Raw genomic sequence first — 22343 nt, forward strand, 5'->3', positions numbered from 1 at the left:
GGGGGTTAACAATCCTAAGTGTTGAGATACCTTTTCGATGTGTATTTCTAGCGAGAACCAAGTTGTTGTGTATCCATAATGAAAGACAATTTATTCCCCACCTACCATGAAGCGTCAACAATGGCGATGGTGTAGTGGAAACTGACTAAACCACACAATGCTAATCACGATTACAAACATTCTACAGAGCAAATGCCAGGCCTGGTCCATCCGCGGCAGTTTTCTGAAGACAATTAAGAGCCAGGGGTCAGGGATGCCAGACGGGCCCATATGCTGCCATCAACTATTTATTTGTTGTAACGTGTGAGCATATACTGGTATGTATATTCCAAGTATAGAGTTTACCGTGCACACGGCATGGCATGAACAACCGATTTAGAGAACCAAAACCAGGTAAAGTTAATGTCAAAGTATTATACTAAAGGAAAAGACTCCAGGACCCTCTTTTCAGACCCCTTCCTCTACCGACACAGAGGTCAAGGCAAACAGCTTGCCCAATTCGGTCACCTCATACCACCAGAAACGGGAATATAGGGTCACATGTACCCCAGTTCCCCCTAGGGAAGTTCACACTGACTAGTGAGTGAATGATTGTTTTGTGCGCTCTCAGCAATATTTCAGCTATATGGCGGCAGTCTGTAAAAAATCGACTGCGGACCAGACAACCCAGTGATCAACAGAATGTGTCAGCGGCCCTGACCACCCGAGCCTGTTAGTCGCCTCTTACGAGTATGGTTACTGGGTTACAGAAGATCAATTCTAACCCGGATCTTCACGGTCTCACACTGACTAGGTTATGAATCAATATAATGTAGTTAGAAAACACATGTCGTGGCTTATAGTTTCTTGTCTTTTGTGCACATGACATCAATAAATGAGTGTCTGCCACTGTCGAGTCAATTCACGCTGTTCGTCAATAAAACGACACATGCTTCATGCTGATATCTTTGCGCCTAACAGATCAACAGTTAAAAGAGTGGTTTTTTTGTCTCTGAAACAAGCAACACAAATCAACCATAAAGATGACAGAGTAGAAATTACATATTCCGTCTCATCATACTCATTTAAGTTCAAGTGGAAGGACAAGCAGGTTGGACTTTTAATATTTCATGGTTACGGGTGGAATCTTCCATTATGTTGAAGAAATATTCCAAAGGACCAAAATGTCTTAATCTCGTCAACAATATTGTTTTACCTGAGCGATGTACGGTGGAATGAGTCGGCGTTGAGTGGAATGACTCTGCGTTGCCAGGTACTAACAATGACTATATTCAGCAAAGAGTGAGTGGGTGAGTTAATATTATAGTCACATCGTCAATATTTCAGCCATAACTAAAACTAAAACAGACTAAAACAGTTAATATCTTATCAATAGATAATATTAATATAAAATATAAAATCTGTTGACATAGGACAATAAAACAGACAGAAGATCACAATTTGAGGTATTAAAACTAGCATTTAACTAGATATGACTATTAGCGACAATACAATATAAAAATGGGCTATAGATCGCCAACAACTGAAGGTAGATCACCATACTAGGGACCATGGGGACTTACAGTAGATTTGCTACCTGCATTGACCCTAGCTGGATTTACACCAACCCTTCTGCCGCTGGGGATGGTAGGGAAAGTTAGCAATGATTTAAAATCACAAAGAAACTACGTTTTAAAAAATAAACTGGTAAATTTAAATTTCCTTTGAACATTTCGGGACTTACGTACCATCTCAGGGGGACAAGAATTTTACAACACTTTAACCCCCCTTGAGGATACAGCCACTAACAATCTAAGTTACTAATCTAACCTACCAATCGTTAAAATGCATCTGTCTACAAAACATATCAATCAGAATTCATTAATTAAATCAATTTCTTTAAAAAATGATTAAATGACAATTAACATTTGTATGAAGATCCCTTACAGGTTTTACATTGAACTATTTATCCCTTATGATGTAAAATTCAACACAGTCAAGCAGGAGTGAGTGAGTGAGTTAATATTTAACATCACATCGGCAATATTTCAGCCATATCTTGAAGACAAAAGGTTTTGTACTAAGAATATAAATATTTATACCTATTTAAACACCTGTCAGCGAAGGACAGTATAACAACTAGACTATGACAAATTGATTAAAACTAGTTTTAGTTCAGTGTAAAATTATAAGTCATTGCAAAACAACACAATATAAAATCGGGCTATAGATCACCAGCAACTGAAGGTAGATAACCACACTAGGGACCATGGGGACTTACAGTTCCTTTGCTACCTGTATGGACCCTAGCTGGATTTACACCATCCCTTCAGCTGCTGGCGATTGTAGGAAAATTTTGCCGACAGTTAAAACAACAAAAATACTACGTTTAAAATGTGGTGAATTTATATTTTACTTTGAAAGTTGTGGGACTTACGTACTCTCTTAGGAGGACAGTAATTTTACAGTATTTTAACCCCCTTTGAGGGCACAGCCACTAACAATCTAAGTTACTAAACTAAGCTACCAATCTTTAAAATATAACTATTTACAAACCACATTAATCGGAATTCATCAATGAAATCAATTTCCATTAAAAAAAACAATAATTAAATGAGAACTAACAGTGGTAAAATGATCCTTAACTGTTTTTACATTGAAAGTATTTATCCCTTATGATGGAGTCAAGCAGGACATGGTTGACCGTGGTTCTCTCATGACAAGGGATACGAAACGGAGGATCCTCACCTTTCAATAGGTATTCATGAGTATATATTGTGTGACCAATACGACATCGTGGTATAATGGCCTCTATAAATATGGACTGACAACCCAAGTAGGTGTAACCAATATAGGGTTTTATTGAATGTAATTTATTGATACCTACCTGGGTGTCCCACATCTTCTGCATCAAATCACGGATGCAAGTTCTAACGCTAGCTGTGTAATCAGAGTATGGAATAAGAAGTGGTGTCAAAGATTTGCTGAGTGATGCCTTGCCAGCAAATCGGCCATTGTGTTCCCAGAAATGCCAACGTGGCTGGGTAATCAACAAAAGACGATGTCATATTGGCCAGTAGCAAGGTCATTATATGATTCAATAATTTCGATTAAAAGTGGATGTTTACAAAAATAAAGAAAAACAGATTTTAATAGCCTGAAGGCAAGAAAGAGAGTCGGGAAAGATTATATAGTGTTTACATTTAAGGTATGTATTAATATATTTTAAGGCTGTTGATATGGCGTTAGCTTCTGCTGTGAAAATGGAACTGTTATCCGGCAATCGAGAAGATATTATTTTGGGTATATTGACAGTGGCACAAGCAACTGCGCCACTATCCTTGAATCCATCTGTAAAGAAGGATTTGTATGTATAATATTTACTTTTCAATTGATTAAATCTTTGTTTATATTGCAATTCATTAGTTTATTCAGCAAAGATGTGTTGATGATACAGAAAAATTCACAATAGCCTCCTGTGAACACATCATTGTTTGATATTGCTGTCCTTTCTTGAGAAGTAATAGCTGTTATTATGGCTTGCTTTTAAACGGTAGATCAGCATGTGTAATTCACACACTCACTCATTCTAAGTAGGTTACTGTTTATTCATATTGATACTCATTTATCCCGGTTGTAATCAGCAAGATCACGATAACTTTTCAAAAACATTATGGTGCAAAACGTTTAATTCATGGAAACTGTTTATATTCATACTCACTCACCTGTAAACATATATATATATATGCATGCACAAACAATTTCGTTAATTTACTTGCTTTACTTATGAACTTATTACTTTGAAGGTCACGATATGGCTGAAATACTGCCAATGTGGCTGTAAATTTTGACTCACTCACTCACTCCAACGATACAGAAGCAGCCATATCGAAGATGTTCGTGTTAGGTACGTCTTTGTCGTCGTGTGTTCTTGCAGTGTTGTCATGGCTCTCATCTATTAGGCATACGGTTACACTGGAAACGCTCAACCGTGCACAAGTAATCCTTTTCGTTCTTTGTGGGTGCAGAAAATCTGTCATGTTTCACTCTCCCAGCAATCACCTATTAATATATGTGCACCATATAACCTTGCTGAAGAAGATAGTTGTGGCTTCAGCCAATGGCACCTTATTAGCAATAAAAACTATGACAAACAATTTGTGGCAACGACGAGGGCCGTGACTTTGTTGATGTCAATACGGAAAAACAGCAGCATCAACAACAATGTGAGATGAAAGTCCAGGTCATGCACCATTACCACTTCAATGCACATGCACCTCAACTTAGAGGTCGTACTTCCCAATTTGCAACGATTCCAATGTTTGCGTGCTTGTTTGATTTCGGGAACGGTGCTTATGCATACGTTTAGTAAAAGTGAAAGTGTAAGGCAAACATTGAGTGCTCATCAATTGCTCATAAACAGTTCAGTTTAACCACTTACTAAAGATCAAAGTCAACGTTCTGTTGGAATGGAACGACGTCGCCAGACTATATAGCGTTCATCGCAGTACAATATATCTTATGTCACGTCAACAAGTTCAGTTGGTGCATCTACTAAACATTGACAGATCGAACATTGGGGTTGAAACCGATTAGAGAAAGAAGCGTACACAACCATTCGAGGGAGCACACTATCCAGCCTGGGAGACCAGCGGTTTGCCAAATTCGGCTTCCACGTTAGTGACGCCCTGATTGACTTTAACAGCATCTGACTATGTTTCATCCGGATAGCTCTGAATTTGATCAAAGGCGCCAAAGGCGTCCAGATAAACGTTCGGGTTAACCAACAATATAATTTCAGGGGGTGGAAATGTTTTGCTATAGTGTGGAATCACAACTCATGGGGATACAAAAGTGATCATTCGTAGTATCCGTTATTGAACGTGATCATTGTATTGCCAGCTAATAGCTCGGGCCCATTCCCCAACAGAATATTTCTGCAATTTGATTGAGAAACGCCTACGAGAGGACCAAAATCACTAGTAACGGTAGGTCAGTTAGGACAAGATATAGGTGGCATTTGGAATAACATCCTCTTAGGTGTTGAAAAAGTCTTGTGTCCGTAACGTGTCGCCGCTGACTCACCTGGGTCATGTATGTATGTATGTATGTATGTATGTATGCATGTGTGAGTGTGTGTGTATGTGTATGCGTGTGTGCGCGCGCGCGTGTGCGTATGGGCGCACGTGTGTGTATGTGTATGCGTGTATGTGTTTATGGATGTGTATGAGTGTATGTGCATATGTATGTCTATGCGTATATGTATGTATGTGTATGTGTATAGGTGTGTGCCATTCGGTTTCCTCAATTCTTTTGTATTTTCACTGAGGTTAACACTGTCTTTCTATCAGAATGTAATCAATTTGTAGATTATCATGACCAAGCCAATTTAGAACTAAGCCAACTGACCTGTGCATTACAAAAATGATGTATATATACTAGGCAGCAAAAGAAACGTCCGGTGGGAATTTTCCTTCGCAAAAACGGATAACTATAAACTCATTTAATGTATTGATTATATATTTTTGACAGCATCTCCAACTTTACCAGAGCAAAGACATTCTTTCCCAAACTCAAAATAGAACCCTGAAAATGGTCTCAAAAACGCAAGCTGATCTCAGAGATGGTAAGGTGTTCTCCATGCACGCACGTGCTGTTCACAAGGACCAGCCCTATAAAATGCACCCCCAAACCTGGTTGAAACATTCACATTACAACGTCAGCAGGATGTCCCTTCTCACGACAGCTCAGAGGAACCAGGCACTAGGAACGCTTGAAGTTGGCCACACTGTACAAGCCGTTGCCAATCACTTCCAGGTCAACATTCGGACCATCAACAGGCTGCAGCAACGTTTCCGGGCCACCAACACCACAAATGATCATCCCCGTACTGGCAAGACCGCCATGTTTTGCGATAGCATGTACAGAATCCCTTCATGCAGGCATCCGAAACAGCAAGCCATACAGTGGGAACACACGGAAGACCAATCAGTACTGATACAGTACGCCGACATCTTAACAGCGGGAACCTCCATTGCCGTAGACCTATCCTCACCCCTCGTCATCGGCCTGAACGTCTACAGTTTGCCCTACAACACCAAAACTGGCGATACAGGCAATGGAGAACTGTTCTGTTCACAGATGAGAGTCGGTACTGGGTATCAACTGCAGATGGCAGAACAAGAATATGGCGACGACGTGGCCAGCGTTACTCAGACCAATGTGTTATGGAAAGAGACTCGTGGGGAGGTGCAAGCATCATAGTATGGGGTGGAATAAGACTGAACCAGGGAGTGGGTCCTGTGGTGTTCCAGAACCTTGGTCCAGGGAGAAGAGGTGGCATCACAGCGGTGCGCAACCTCGACCAAGTTCTCAGACCCCATGTCATACCAAATTTCGCACGTCACCAGAACGACATTTTCCAGCATGCCCACACTGCCAGAGCTACACGGGACTTCCTACAGCAGAACGGTGTGAACACTATGCAGTGGCCAGCCATTAGTCCTGATTTAAACCCAGTTGAACATCTTTGGGATGAAATTCAGAGGAGACTGAATAATGTCATACCAAGGCCGAACACAGCCGATCTATTGCGCCAGGCATTTCTCAGTGTGTGGTTCAAGGTGCAAATGGCCTTCATCAATCGATTGGTGCACTCCATGCATAGACGCTGTGCTGCAGTTATTGCCGCTCGTGGTGGTCACACTAAATACTGCAGTCAAGAGTCTGAATGGACTGCAAACGTTCACGTAATGTCTTGGAATTGTGCTGAGTTTTTCACTGATGTGTCAAGATATTGTACACAAAAAGTGTTTTTGATCCGCTTATTATGTCCATTTCTGTCATGATTTGATTACAGTGCCTATCTAATTTTAAATTCGTACTGACGTCTTTTTCGCTTCTATATATAAATACAACTGCCAATTTCGAATTTATGAGTTGTCAAGTTTGCAATCACATATATTTGCGTTTACAGCACAAAAATCACCTAAATGATGAATATTGGATATTGAAGTAACAAGGAGCTAGTGTAGCATTTCCATTGACTTATCTCATTAAATTAGATGATCATTGGATTCTGAACTTTGAATCTACGATGTCCTATAATGGTACTTCTCAGTTATGCAACTTATTTGTTTCATATCAGTGAGTTAAAATTTTACATAGCATAGGTAATATTGCAGCCAAATACACTGGAAAAAAAAATCCATCTTTCCAAGCTTGGAAATGTCTTGGAAAGATGATGTTTCCAAGACATTTCCAATTTTGGAAAGATGATGTTTCCAAGACTTTCCAATTTTGGAAAGATGATGTTTCCAAAAATTTCCAATCTTGGAAATATCCGCAAGGGGGAGATAACTGGTGGGTGATGGTAAATTATTGTTCTGCATGGGCTAATTGCAATAGTGGCATGGGGCGGCATGAGTGTTTCATGGGGTCGTTAAGGCGACTGGCGGTAGTCTTTGATGTTTGGTGTTGTTTTAGTAATGATTGTTTAAGGGGTTAACGAAAGGATAATCGACTTGACTAGTCGAAATTGCAGTGGTGAACACATTTTAAATGTTCAATGTTTTAGGTGAAAAGTGAATTTTGTCACGTTTAGTTTAGGTATGTGTCATCGTAAGCTTATATCTAGTGAGTGAGAGTTAATTTCGTACAAGGGCCACCGACCCGTTATACAATTATGAAGATAACAATACAATCCAGCGCCATATATAATATTAAGCTGTATGTTTACATGTACAATGTCTTATTTAACCTTATACTCTATATTCGACAACTTCGCTCTTTTTGTCAATGCAAAAAATATAAACTTAGCAAGATTGTTAACAGTTGTAGAATTGGAAGACAATAATAAGTTGATAAATTTAGTTTCACATGGATTATTTATGTAGTATTGTTGTAGCAGGCTGTTTCTCAGATCACAGTAAAATGAACATTTAATAAAGAATTGGTACTCTGATTCAATGGTAAGTACAATACACAGAGGGCAGAATCGCTCATGTTGTTTTATATTTACTTTTCGCCCATATTCCAACATTAAAGGATGGTCTGAACAACGAAACCTACTCGAGGCAAAACGAATCGTTGCGTTGCCATCAATCGTTGCGTTGCCATCAGTCGTTGCGTTGCCCTCCTAGGGGGTCGAGTGATGGTGTCACCATGCACTAACTTCCACCGGACCCCGTAGTTCGTGCTAGATGGGTTATGTTTGTGAGTGCGAAGCGAGCGTTGTGGAAGCTTGGAACGATATCTTAAATATGTTCAGATCGCTTCGCGGCAGTTAAAGAATCAAAACAACCTACTAGTATTAGTACAATAAATATATGATTGATGACCAAAAAGATTTCCCATGACACAACTTGAAGCATAACGATTTCTTTCTCGGAAGCGAGGTTGTGGTGGAAGTGGCAATAATATTGTAAGTAGTATTATATTGACACCCACCTCGCTTCCACGAGAGAAATTGTTATGTTATAAGATATGTCATTCAAAATCCTATTTGACATCAATCAAATACAGATTTTACTACCAGTAGAAAGTAGTTTTGATTTTGTAACTCGGTGAAAACCAACCTAAATAGCATTTATTCTCAGACTGGCGGATGTTTTTAATAATCGTAACATCACGGGCTAAAGTCTGTTAAAGAATTAATGAGATTATGGTTTGTTTTCATCAAGTTAGAAAATCGAAACTACTTTCTACTCATGGTAAACATGTATTTGAGAAATGGCCAACAGGATTTGGCATGACACAACTTGTAACATAACGATTTCTTCCTCGGAAGCGAGGAAGTGACAATACTACTTAATAAATTTCTTGCTACATTCACGTGGTAAACGTCCACTCACCAGTATGTAGATACTAGTCAACGTGCGTCTTTATATTTGGTCTTATTATCCTAATTAGTTTATTATCATACTTGTATGCATTTTGAAACTAAATAAAATCAGGCGATCTGCCTATACTTATAACTGGAATATCTAGACATTTTATAGTTTGCCAATGTAAATCATAATTCGCACACGCCCTAGTGTATGTTGTCATTACTTCACGACGAAAACAATGATTCTGTGGAATGCTACGAAAAATGAAAAAACCAAAATGCAATTATTAAAATTAAAACAGATTAGAGTTATAAGAACAATGTCAGGCGATTACTTTGTTCAAGGAATGTATCCATCAATATCCACAAAAATGAGTGATATACCATTCACCTGCAGCAGTTCCAAATGATGTGTCTTTTAACAGTCTAATACATGTTTACGAAAAGTGATATATCGTTTCAGGTATCTCACATTGGTATATAGTCTCATTGGTCACCAAAGATAGCATACCTGGGAACTAATTGCATAATGTCCGCCATTCTTTACAAAAAATTAATTTAGTTAGCCAATAATGAGAATCTATGTCTTGGCGGTTAATCCTTGGAAAGAAGGAAGTTGTTTTACGCAGACACGACAGAGTGTATTCAGTATAGATTAGTAAATCTACATACACAAACACTACCTTTTGACAAATCCGCTGTGTAAGATAAAAGTATGGGTTAATCGTTTGATCGATGTTTATAATGTTGAGTATTTACTCCAGACACAAGAAATGCAAAATGGGAACATTTGTCGGGTTATCTAAAGTGGTGTTACCACCAATTATACCTGTTATAAATTCATTAACTGACCATCAAGTGAATGATGACAAATGACATGTGTAGGTTTATACCACCTAACACGGGTTACAACAAGGGAGTATTAATTGCTGTATTGCATGTGAAAACCTATGGGCCGACACTATTTTGAGAATACGGACAGAACTTCATTGTTGCATAAGAAATACATATAAGCATTTGCTGTGTGCTAAAACTGTATTTACCTATTTACCTAAGTAAATTTTCAGAGTCTTCTAGCAATAGCAAAGTGCAAGGATGTGTTAAAAAGTAGAAACGCAGTCAAACAGTTACTGTTCGAATTGCATGAAATATGCAAGAAGCATGACATATTCAAGAACAATTTTGGAAATATGAGATTCCCAAAAATGTACAATTTTGGAATATATCTACAAGGGGAGATAACTGGTGGGTGATGGTAAATTATTGTTCTTTGCACGCCCCAGGACCTAATCCCTTGTTGATTGATGAGTGAATCAAGGCAGTTAATAGTCACCAATTAACAAGGCCTACCGCCTTGTTAATTAATTAACACGTTTTATGCCTCTTAAAGAAGCCTCTGGAAGTAAGTTAAATCTTTGATGGGCATTAAGAAGTGGAATGCATTACTGTGACCTGATTTTCACCTGATGAAGGAGCAAGCATATGCTCTGAAACTTCGTGTTATTCTCAATAAAGAAGTAGACATCCATAACTCTTATTTTTCTGATTAAAAGGTAAGTTATTAAAATCTGCTGAGCTGTAGGTTTGTTAATCATGTAGCGATGTGATTATTGCTCTAACACACCTGAGAGATTCGTCAACAGTGCGGTATGCACAGGCGGTGAAATTGTATTGTATTACATTGGGTTGGTTGCATATTGTTTTGTGTTATGCTGTCAGTTTGTATGTATGTGTGAATGGGGAACCTCACATATTATGACATTGAAAACAGACTAAACTTAACATTATTCCATGGTCAATATCGCAATGTTTGTGAAATGGTAGTATACGGAAGTTTGTTTCACATTTTTGATAATACCTTCTTTTATGCAGATAAATTTATTAAAAATGAATGAATAATGCCATGCTTCTCTCAGAGTAAGGGAAGATAATTTATAGAGTGATTCTCATCAAATTAGATATGTCTTTATCGTCCGAACAGAATTCACAAATTACGGATGTTTTGTGTGTGTGTGTGCATGCACGCGTGTATAACATCTAACTTGATAGGTATTAATTAAAATCAGGCCGATTGTAACCATAATGACTTTATTGGTTGGAACACTCCAAAACAAAAATAATTTCACTCTTCAAAAGGAACTGGAACAGTAACATTTTTCATGTTTTCATATGAGCTTCAAAACATTGAATGAAATAAATGCTGTATGATGAAATGGATCAGAGAACATTAGAATGGCATACATGACGTGTGAATGACACATGTAATGGTCAAAATATATAATCACTATGTTAGTTAACTCATGACCAGACACGTCAAACTGGTACCGATAGATTTATGTCTAATATGTAAAAATGCAGTATTTCTTAGAACCTGAAATAGAAAACACGACTTTGGAATGAGATGTTTTAATCTGAGATGAATCTGTTAGGTAGCAGTTTACTTAAGTAGAACTTAAATCAACTTCAAAAGATTGGTCATTCGCAAAGTGAAGCAGTTTCCACTTATACTGCAGTAAACAGTATGGGGATACACAACGAAACATACCACTTATGTGATAACAACTCCATGTTTATTGCATAGAGCGGCAGTCCGATGTACAACGTTCAGGATAGACAAGCTGATTGAATGTTCATTGATTCCATCACTTGGACAAAGGAGTGGATTTAGACTTGTTGATCTTACTCTCCTGTTGGCCCCAACGATGTGCTAGTTGCTGAATTACCTGGTGTTAATTTGCTGCTAGTCACTATGCATATATACTTCTGTTCACCTGGTTGTAGTAACTGTTATCTTGATAACGGCGTGAGAATATACATGGAAACTCCCCTCTATCGACCTTTGGTCCAAACAGATGAGTTAAGAGAAATGTTGATGTCCCGTCCGTTACCAAATTAACATTGGATTATAGAGACAATGACAGGCCTACGTGTTGATAGAAGAGGATATTCCGGATTATGCGAATGACAGCACACCAAATGAGAAAACGAGCCAAATATATGTATAAAGATAGTGTTTCATTTCAGTCTCAGCATATAAACATTGAAATATAAAACACATAAAAAACATAGAAGGCGTAAGCCACGAGTGGTAACGGGAGACTATATGGACAGATTCTATTTAATCGAAATCGAATGTACACTTTCATGCTTCTTCTCATTACATGTATATATCCCCATGTAATAAGAGGGGAACTGATCCAGAGCGATTAATGTTTCTCGCCAACAGTCTAATTACCAAACCAAACTGCACGCTTGTCGGTATCTGCTCCCTCAACCATGACGGACACAGGGACTGGGCTTCTGGCCACCTTGACAAAATTTCTTCAACCCAAACAGCGGGACATTAGGAAGGGTGGATGCTCATCAGATGTTGTTACATGTATTTGAGAATACCCCCAGTAGTTCCTGTCTGATTGCAATAAAGTATACAAGCAGTGTATATGCTTTTCGGATTTTTTAATGCATAGATGGCATAGTGACTGATCCAATTTTCCAATTTGATCTTATTTCTGTGTTTTTTTACCTCGATATTTAATCATGCAAGGTAAACATATGATGTCTATTACATATTGTATTAATGACAAATGAAACTGTACTCAGGTATATACAATTTTAACTTCAGTACACATCCAATGCTTATATGTATTTCTTATGCGTTCCGTTAAGTTCCGTTCATATCCTCCAAACAGTGTCGGCCCATAACTTTTTTTCAGGCAATTAACATTGCATGCAATTCAGCGATTACTACCCCCTTTGCTGTAACCAGCTGAGTGTTTGGTGGTATAAACTTACACATGTTATTTGTCATCATTCACTTGATGGTCAGTTAATGAATTTATAACAGGTATGATGGTAATACCAATCAAGTTACCCGCCAAAGGTTCCCATTTCGCATTTCATGTGTCTGGAGTAAATACATCTACTCAGCATTATGAATTAAGGTCTGATGTGACAAATGTATTACATGTTATGCAATATGCTCATGGAACTGCAGCAAGACGAATTATCAGCTGAGATACAAAACAAACATTGATCAAAGGGTTAACCGATAACACGCTGATTGATTAATTACTTTTTTCTTTCACAGCGGATTTGTCAAAAGGTAGTGTTTATGTATGTAGATTTACTAATCTATAGTGATTACTACCTGTCCTGTACCCTGTACCTGTAAAAACCTGTAAAAACAACATCTTTCCTTCAATGTATTAACCGCCAGTAAGTTGATGGGGGTGTTCCTCTTTTACCAGTCGGGCAAGTTGTTTATTTAAGGCGTAAGAGGATCACCAGACCATGTTAATTAGCAAGACAATGGTATGGGTGGGTGGGGAGGGTGGGGGAGGAGATGACCAAGCCAAGAAAAACACAAGTGGATTAAATGCTCATTATTGGCTAATTAAATTACCTTTACCAATGAGATTATACACCAATGTGAAAACTGAATCAATGTATCCCTTTTTCGGGTATTAGACTGTTAAAAGACACTTGACATGGAACAGGATTCTTTGTCAGCTGCAGATCAATGGCATATTGTTCCTTTATGTGGAGGTAGTGTCCCATTTTTGACAGCGTCTTGGTCACTGATTCGCGAAGTTTCGCTCTCAAACATGGGATAACTAGCTGCACCAATTAAGGGTAGTTATGTTAATGCAATCACCTGAGAGAAGTACAGAACAAGTAAAATCGGAGATTCTACCAGATCACAGTCTCTACCCTGACACATACATTGACTTCGTTATTTTTCAGTCCTGACATTTTTTACCACTGGCAGATGATTAAACTTCAAACTGTTTTCATTTGTTATAATCAAAATGATGGAAATATTATCGAGTAAAACAAGATTTTATTTTTGTTGATCAATCTACACCTATACGATCAATTGCGCATGCGGGTTGCGCAGCAAAGGTCACGAACCAATCGAAAATACTGGGATATCATCCGGGTGTTCAGGGAGAAAAGCAATAACAAAAGCAACAACCAGTGCGCGGAAATTGCTCTGGATCAGTGCCCTTTAAATGTGTTTACCATATGATTGTTTTGATCATGTTTTACACGGTCGGCTTCAGTGTGCGATGTGTTCACTTCCATCAACCACCAGCTTGTAATAACACGTCACATGAGATTAACCATGTGCTAAAATAACACCCAAACTTTTAAAGCGTACCCCTTGTCAATGTCCTGAGCCATATAAGAATCGAAAGGTCGGCTTCCTGAGTCGACATCTCAAACTATGGTATGTAAGTGGTAATAATTCCTGAGCATTAGAGAACAGATTGGTTTGTTTGGAATTTAATGCTTTTCATAAACTAGAATCTGATAAACTATTTGTCTCTGGAATCACCTGTGATATGAACTTGTGTAGTGATTTCTCTAGAAATTATTTAACGTTATCTAAAATAGCGACATTTAGTCACCCTTTATTGTATATGACCAAATTAATTAGTTACAGTATGAAGTTTTTAAGAAGGAATTCATTTGGGTTCTTTTTGCCCCAGTCCGCCTGTGTGTGGACAATATAACCAATTATCTATTATTAAGTTCATGATATTTCGTGAATACACCAACTGCATAACACTGTCTCTGACCACAAACCCAAACGGGTTGCTCTCTATTCGCCTCACAGTCTTAAAACAACATTTCATGGTCTGTTGACTGTTGATTTCGCAATGATAAACCACCCAAACGGTCCATCCCTTGTGTCAGGTGTTAATTAGAGGGTACCATTAAAGAATGTATTCTACTACAATAAGCCTATTATTCCCTGGCAAGGGTTCACTTTTATGACATGTAATAAACCCTGGCCAGTCAGTCAGTGGGTCCGGTAAACTTTTATTTAATCAATGATGTAACGTAGGTCTATGTAATTTGTGTTTATGCAAACCGTGACAGGTCAAAAACTATTTGCGCTTTTGTGGATAATAAGTAAACCATGCACTTAAAACTGTATTTTGGAAAATGCTAGCCATATCAGGGCAAATATGACAGTTAATGTCAATTTTTGACACATAGAACAACAAGGATGCAGACGAGAGAAGTTATACCAGGAATAATCTACAACGTCTTATAGTCTCCCTGGTTATAGTTGCTCGCATAGGAGGACGAATACACTCCTAGGAGGACGAATACACAGTCTATACACTCACGGGGATCCTTGGGAAAAGGATAAACTGAAAGAAGTAGTGGTAAAAATCCTTCCTAAATTTCCAAAAATTTCCAAGCCTTGGAAATATCATCTTTCCAATTTTGGAAATTTTTGGAAAGATGATATTTCCAAATTGGAAATTTTTGGAAATCACCATTTTTTTTTTCTTGTGATAGCGATCAATGTTTCATATCATCTAAAGAGTGAGTGAGTTAATATTTAGCGTCACATCGGCAATATTGCAGCCATATCGTGACGAGAACAATTTCATTTATATCAATAGTAAAATCAATAAACTTAGAACGTTAAAACCTGTCATCGAAGTACAGTAAAATACTAGATTATCACAACTCTTAATTTGAAACTGGTACGCTATCATAAAAATAATCACTTGAGACAACAGTACAATATAAACAAAGCAACTGCAGGTTGATCATCACACTAGGGACCATGGGAACTTACGGTACGTTTGCTACCTGCATGGACCCTAACTGGATTTATATAAACTCTTCAGCAGCTGGCGATTGTAGTCAAATTTAGCCGAAATTAAAACGACAAAAATACTACATTTACAACAGCTGGTAAATTTTAATTTCCTTTGAATGTTGCGGGACTTACGTATCCTTTCAGGGGGACAATAATTTTACAATAATTAACCCCACTCGAGGATACCGCCACTAACAATCTAAGTTTCTAATCTAAACTACCAATCATTTAAATACATCTATCTACAACATATATCAATCAAAATGTATCAATTAAATCAATTTCTTTTAAAAAACCAAAATTTAATTAAAAATTTACAGTACTAAAAAGATCCTTAACAGTTTTTACATTGAAATACCTATCCCTTCATCTGAAGAAACATGCCATATGTACATGTCTAAGGCTGAAGGCTCTTCGATCTTAGATTTTGATTGAAAAAGTAAGAATTAGACGTGGGTGGAGACATTCATTTAGCATTCCCAAAAGGATTACTTCTTTGCATATGCATTACAAAAATGTCTTGTGTATTTCAGCAGAAATTTCGAATATATTTATTCCGCTTTTATTAGTTTGTACAGTTTGCAATTATAGATGTTTGCATTTGAAATAGGCGGGAAAAAGAATAATTTATATGGAGTTAATGAGGACCAAGTTTAGCAATATCTTCGACTTAAAACAAGATATGTGCTTGAAACGGAATAGCGGAAACCAACTCGCAATAGCGAATCAATGGGTTTTTTTCTACTTAGCTATCAAACGATAACTCCAATATGAATAAATTTGTGATGAAACCTGAATCAGTATGTAATTATGGCAAACAGAAAATAATGATTTCTTGTTCTGATACATTAGTTCTGTTACATATGTTACTTGTCAGTTGCATCTGTTGCCTTAAACTCTGCAGGCAAGTTATCTTTTGTCAAACCAACTAAAACAAAGAAATGTTATTCAGTTAACAATTTGATTAATTGCACTAAAAAAGTCCAAATTGCTTCCAAGGATTTACAAATTCAATGAGAGTACAATGCAATGGAGGTGAAGCTAATGCAGTGGAATGGCTTTTCAATTTAAGTGCAAATTGGTTGAAGAATCCTTCTATATCTGACATCATCAACAATAGGCAAAGAACGATAACACCCATCTATCTTGACCTTATCTGACGACTATTAGCTTGTCTCAGCTCCGGCTTCTCATGGCTTATTGCCTGTCTCTTATCTTCTAACGCTAACCTCGTAGATTACTATTCTAATTCTAGACTATTCTCCTGAAATGCCAACTCTAAATTCCTTGAGTATACAACTGAAAAGTTAACCATGAAGTTTCTCGACCTCTGCCTTTCTAAACTGGATTGTCTTCAACTACAGATTCCTCATTATCATTCAACTACAAAACATCCATTAAAATATTATTTATTTCCTTGACACTTAATCCCACGTCTAAGGAAAGTCTCATGTTTGTCAGCCAATTCTGTAACCTTTTACTTTGTGACAGTGACGGTTTACATGAAGCAGCCATAGTCAACAACCCCAAGACCATAACTTGATAACAGTAATAACATCCCAGCACAATCAGAGAACAACAAGACCTAATCTTAAAGAACAACTAAAATGGACCCGGACGAGCCCCCAATTTTCCTTTATAGAAGCCTGTCATTGTGTCAACTACCCATACCAGGACACTAGTGAAAACTAACTAGAAATGAAAAGTCAAGGGAATGTTGTCAACTCAACACATGAGATATGTAATCAAGACGGAAAAAAACACACCTCTACCTGATCAACTACTTAGGATAATTTATCTAATCACTCGAGCAGAACAACCGCTACGCAAAATAGCAAGAGACACCTCATCAGAAATACACAGCTAGTGACAATTAATTGGTAGGCTAATTAAGACCTCATTACAAATCTCTCACGGATGTTAAAAGTGTCACCAAACATCACCACTTGGGTGAATACAAATACACTTTGTAATCCGGTAATTGCTTTCGGAATTAAGGGTCACTGAATATGACACGTTCAGTAAATAGATGATGTAACTAGAAGCGACAAAACCCTTTCCACATTAAAAAGAAAGCAGATTCAACTGTACAGTTCTGACTATATCATAAGGCAGATATTTGTTTCTGCACTATTGCAGATGCATGATATTGTTTGTAAACAAATCGGGTCTGAACCAGACAATCCATTGATTGTCACCATGCCATACGATGACAGAGCATGTGTTTATGAATCACTGTGAAATAGTGATGATTCCAAGTGTTCGCACAAATGTGAGTGTATCCACATGTCTACCATAAATATTCTTGAAAGCTTTCCTGAGGCCTTGAATGTTGTATCCTAGATCAAACAACTTCATAAAAAGAGCACGCTCGATAGTACCTAAAAGTTGTGTGAGTGAGTGAGTGAGTGAGTTAATATTTTATCGTCACATCGACAACTTGCAAACCTAAGCCGAACGTGTTGGAATATTGCTAGACATGAAAGGGAGGCTGACTATTGAAAGTTGAAATCATCTCTTTTGTCATACAGCCTAGTGGAGAGGGTTTTTTGTCACACTGAATCACTGAAACAGCTGAGGCGGTCTCTCACAAAGACTGACTGAGGTTAGTTTTACGCCGCTTTTAACAATATTCCAGCAACATCACGGCAGGGGACACCAGATGTGGGGAATCGAACCCGGGTTTTCGGCGTGACGAGCCAACGCTTTAACCACTAGGCTACCCCAACCGCCGCTCACAAAGAAAGCATTTCAATAACCATAAAACATCTGCTATTAGCAGGGTGCATTCAACGATTCTGAAGCTGACAAGCATGCGTTTATAGGACATCATGAAATATCGGTGATGTTAAGTGTTTTAAGAAAAATGAGCCTGTGCTACCAGGTACTGACTCTTGCAAATGTAAGTGAATGAGTTAGTGAGTTAATATTTAACGTCACAACTTGCAAACGTAAGGCGAACGTTCCTTTAAGTGCAATAACACTGATTTGAAAAAAGTTTTGAACATTCGCCACATGACGCCCTCTTCAATAATCATATCATAAGGCTCCGTTTGATAAAACCTCATTATAATGACAAGGGCTGGAGCTGACTACATATTCCTCAGCTAAAGCTGAAGTGATCCTTTGCCTTCCAGTTTATGGATGGATTTTTTTAATAGATATTTTAAATTATTTTGCCTTGATTCAGACGACTTCGGTATCTTATACTGCTAGATTAGTTGGCTGTATCAGTGGAAGCTAATGATACACGTGCACACGTGCACGTGACTTCAGCCTGCATGATGAGTCAGTATCATTTAGATATTGCCTGACGTTGATTCCCAATTTTTGCTCAGATTCCCCTAATTTTCAGTCCGTAAAAGAATCTCGCATTTCGTGATGTAATGTGATATGGACAGGGCAGAGGCAAGCCCCCTATATATTGGCTAACAGTTCGGGATCTCTCCATCCATATATTCTTGGTAAGACCATGGACCATGTTGGGATGGCCATGGTCGTGCGCTTTCGGTACTACGTGGTACCTCCAAGAACTCTCCATCTAAACGTAGCACAAGTCGAGATATGGCATAGCATTACCCCTTCCCGACTGTCAACGGAAAGAGTAGATTAAACAATGAACACTCTTCCTGGTTGAATATTTGCCACATAACAATGTATTGTGCAGAGTAGCTTGGGAGGTCAGCTATTCAAGTATATACTTTTGAGTTAAAATTCACAACTTTACCCCAGTAATCATGCAAAAGACATAAACTGATTATAAATGCATTTTATGGTCTTGCTGCTTGTACGACATGGTAATTGAAGCTTCTAAATACTAGACAAGCTAATAAACTTACCCCTCAGTTTGTCTCAGATATCAGCATAAAAGCATCAGTAACATGTTAATACTCCATAAGATGACCCACAAATACATGAAATGAATATGACAAAAGCACGATGACACAATTACATGAATGATTGTAAGGTCATTCGTTATTGGTTCATGAACTTTCAGTCTATGATTTCCCCAACCAGAAAACCATGCATTGTGTATTCAAGGGATAAAAGAAAATAGGGTCTCTGATAGTGAAAAATAGTTTTCTTTAAATATAATTCAGTTTGAAATATATGTAGACGTTCATAAATGATTCCAAAAGGACTTCTCTCATACGAGTATGTGTATTGGTATGTGCGTGTATGTGTGTCTGTGTTATTCGGTCTCCTCAAACATATTTGAGTGATCTTGTATTTCATTAGGATTAAACAGTGTAACTAGTTCCGAGGTTATCGTGACCAGGCCAATTCAACAATAGGTTTAGAAGCCTGTGGACGTTTGCGTTGCACAGATACCACGTATATGCATTTCCGTACAACTGCCCAAGTTCGAATTTACGATTATGTCCAGTTTTCAATTGCATATATTTGCGTTCACAGCACAAGGAAAAAATCACCTGAATTATCCATATTGGATATTGAGTTAACAAGGAGCAAGTTTAGCATTATCGCAGACATTCCAGAGCAAACCAGAATCAGAGCCCACATGACCTATGAATCAATGCTCTCCATACTCGGCTACACCACAATATCACAATAGAGATATTTTTTTATGATGAAACCTGAATCAGTATTTAATTAAAGTAAGCAGTAAAATAATCACGTGCATTTTTTTAGGATCTACCTGAATACCAGCTGCAACCAATAAACTCTTTCTCTGGGGCTGGAAAACATATTTAAAGTCATGATTGAGACCAAGAGCATCACTTCCATCCTTGCTGTAGATTTTGTTGGGACATCTCATCAACGAACATGAAGCTGTTTCTCCTGATGGTTCTTGGTATGTATAGTTACACTTGTGTTTATACTAATACAGTATAATGACGAGACTATAAAAGAACTGATACAATGTACATAATTTGCTTTGATGTGGTTATGATGTAGTATGTCATGATAGAAAATGGTTACGGGGTTCTGAAAGATCGAGATACCTAATTTGACATTCGGTTCAAAGTCAAATCTACAGTTCGCAGAGACCACCATTACTCATGATACCGCTGCAAACGCCCTTCAGATAAGCATTTCCTGTTCCACACTAACATAGTCATAATAGATAAGGTAACAGGGTTCTGAAAGATTTAGACACTTAATTTAACATTCAGTCCAAAGTGAAATCTACACAGACTACCCACCATTAATCATGATACCGCTGCAAATGCCCTACAGACCGACATTCTCTCTTCACACTAGCATAGTGACATACCATGCCGCAGCGCAAAAAGGATAGCATATTCGGACACATTATACCGACTCCAAGGCATCCAGTCTCTAGTACATCACCTAAGTGCCGAGCATAATGCAGAGCAAAACCACGTACCACATCTTGTCCTACACACTTTACATGTTTCGTCTTGGTCACACGTGTAAAAGACTGCAGCTTCATTTGAACTTCATCCTCTATTCGTGGCTTAATATAGCTAAATTCACAAGCTCAATGTGAGATGACATTGAAGACTTTTATGTTTTGCAAAATATTAATTCATTTAAAGAAACATGTAGACCCGAAGATGCATATATTAGTGTTATACAATGCGATTCAATTATCTGAAGGATCTGTATCAATGATAACAAACCTTGACTTCCTGCTAACACTCGGACAGATACTATTGTGTGTTTTGGATGTGATCTGACTGGCTACAGTGTTACACGTATGCTTTGATAGGATATCAGAGTTGAATTTCACTTCAGGGGTACTTTGTTCTTTTTCAGCCACTCTGTTGACTGCAGAATGTGTTGTTGCAGAACGACAACAAATCAAGCTGGCCCCAACCGGTAAGTCGAAGGCAAATGTTGATTATGTTACGTCTCTATTCCCAAGTTAAACCAATACGTTAACCCAGAGTCTTGGTGTACAGGAAATTCGATGTAAAACCGACAAAGAAAGAAATGTTGTACAATCAGCAATTACATAAACATAAGGAAGTTTACAACGCACGACGTCTCACTACAATAGCTGCTCAAAATAGAGTAGTTGTACAAGTTCAGAGGCAGTACAAATACAATATTGCGGACAGCAATGAAAGACAGTGATACTAACCTCGGGCCTACAGTTGTCAAGCTCATTTTTTGTATTGTCTTGCCATAATGACTTCAGGTATAAAGCAATAGAGAGAGTCAATTTGCACTTAAACATGTTTTGGGACCGGATTTGAGTGTCGGAATTCGGGATAGAGGGATGTCGGATTAGAGGGAGTTTCTTATATTATATCATATAGGGACCAAATATATATGTCAGTTTACAGGGAATGTCGGATTAGAGAGATGTCGGTTTAGAGAGAGTCCACTGTACTTCTAAGATAGTCACAATAGCATGCTTTCTTTGTACGTCAAATTCCTACTAAACCCAAATCCTGTACATTCAGAATCAAATGACAGTGTCAAAGAGCACTTTGTAAACCTGTTTTAATCGCTCTTAATATCAGTAATTAGTCCAATGTATATCAAAACTCAATTGATCGTTAAAATAAATTGTGGAAATGTCAATTTAAAGTATTTGACATGCATGTTGAACATTTTGTATACTTATTTAACCTGTGATATTGTATGTACATGGTGTCATATTCCATTGGAATTTACTTCATATAATGTGATTAATTTAGTGGAATGTTGTTTCCGTTGAAACATGATAAGTAATCAGGAAAGGGACCGTTCCAGTTGTCTAACAAATTACATCATGCTTCTATTTTCCTTTTCATACACAGTGTATGCGAGAGCACGGTTCACAAGATCAATATCAGAATATCGTCTTCGGTCTGGTGCCTCAAAACGTCTGAGAATGCGAAGTGTATGAAGTTCTGGCACTGAATGATGGGGTGGAGAGGATTCTAATGTGCATCAAATGTACAGCCTACGCATGTGTAAAACATATTCGCTGAA

At 37.9% G+C, this 22343-nt stretch overlaps 1 long non-coding RNA gene across 1 annotated transcript; it reads left to right on the top strand.

Annotated features, from left to right (window-relative positions):
• The first annotated feature begins 20079 nt into the window (after nucleotides 1–20079).
• LOC124269572 lies at nucleotides 20080–21211 on the top strand. The gene is made up of 2 exons (XR_006896544.1): nucleotides 20080–20247; nucleotides 21177–21211. It is a non-coding gene; the product is annotated as an uncharacterized LOC124269572 (long non-coding RNA).
• The last annotated feature ends 1132 nt before the right edge of the window (nucleotides 21212–22343 follow it).

The sequence above is a fragment of the Haliotis rubra genome, unplaced genomic scaffold, assembly GCF_003918875.1.
Source record: "Haliotis rubra isolate DU_JTF1 unplaced genomic scaffold, ASM391887v1 Scf1457, whole genome shotgun sequence".
Classification (NCBI taxonomy): Eukaryota; Metazoa; Mollusca; class Gastropoda; order Lepetellida; family Haliotidae; genus Haliotis; species Haliotis rubra.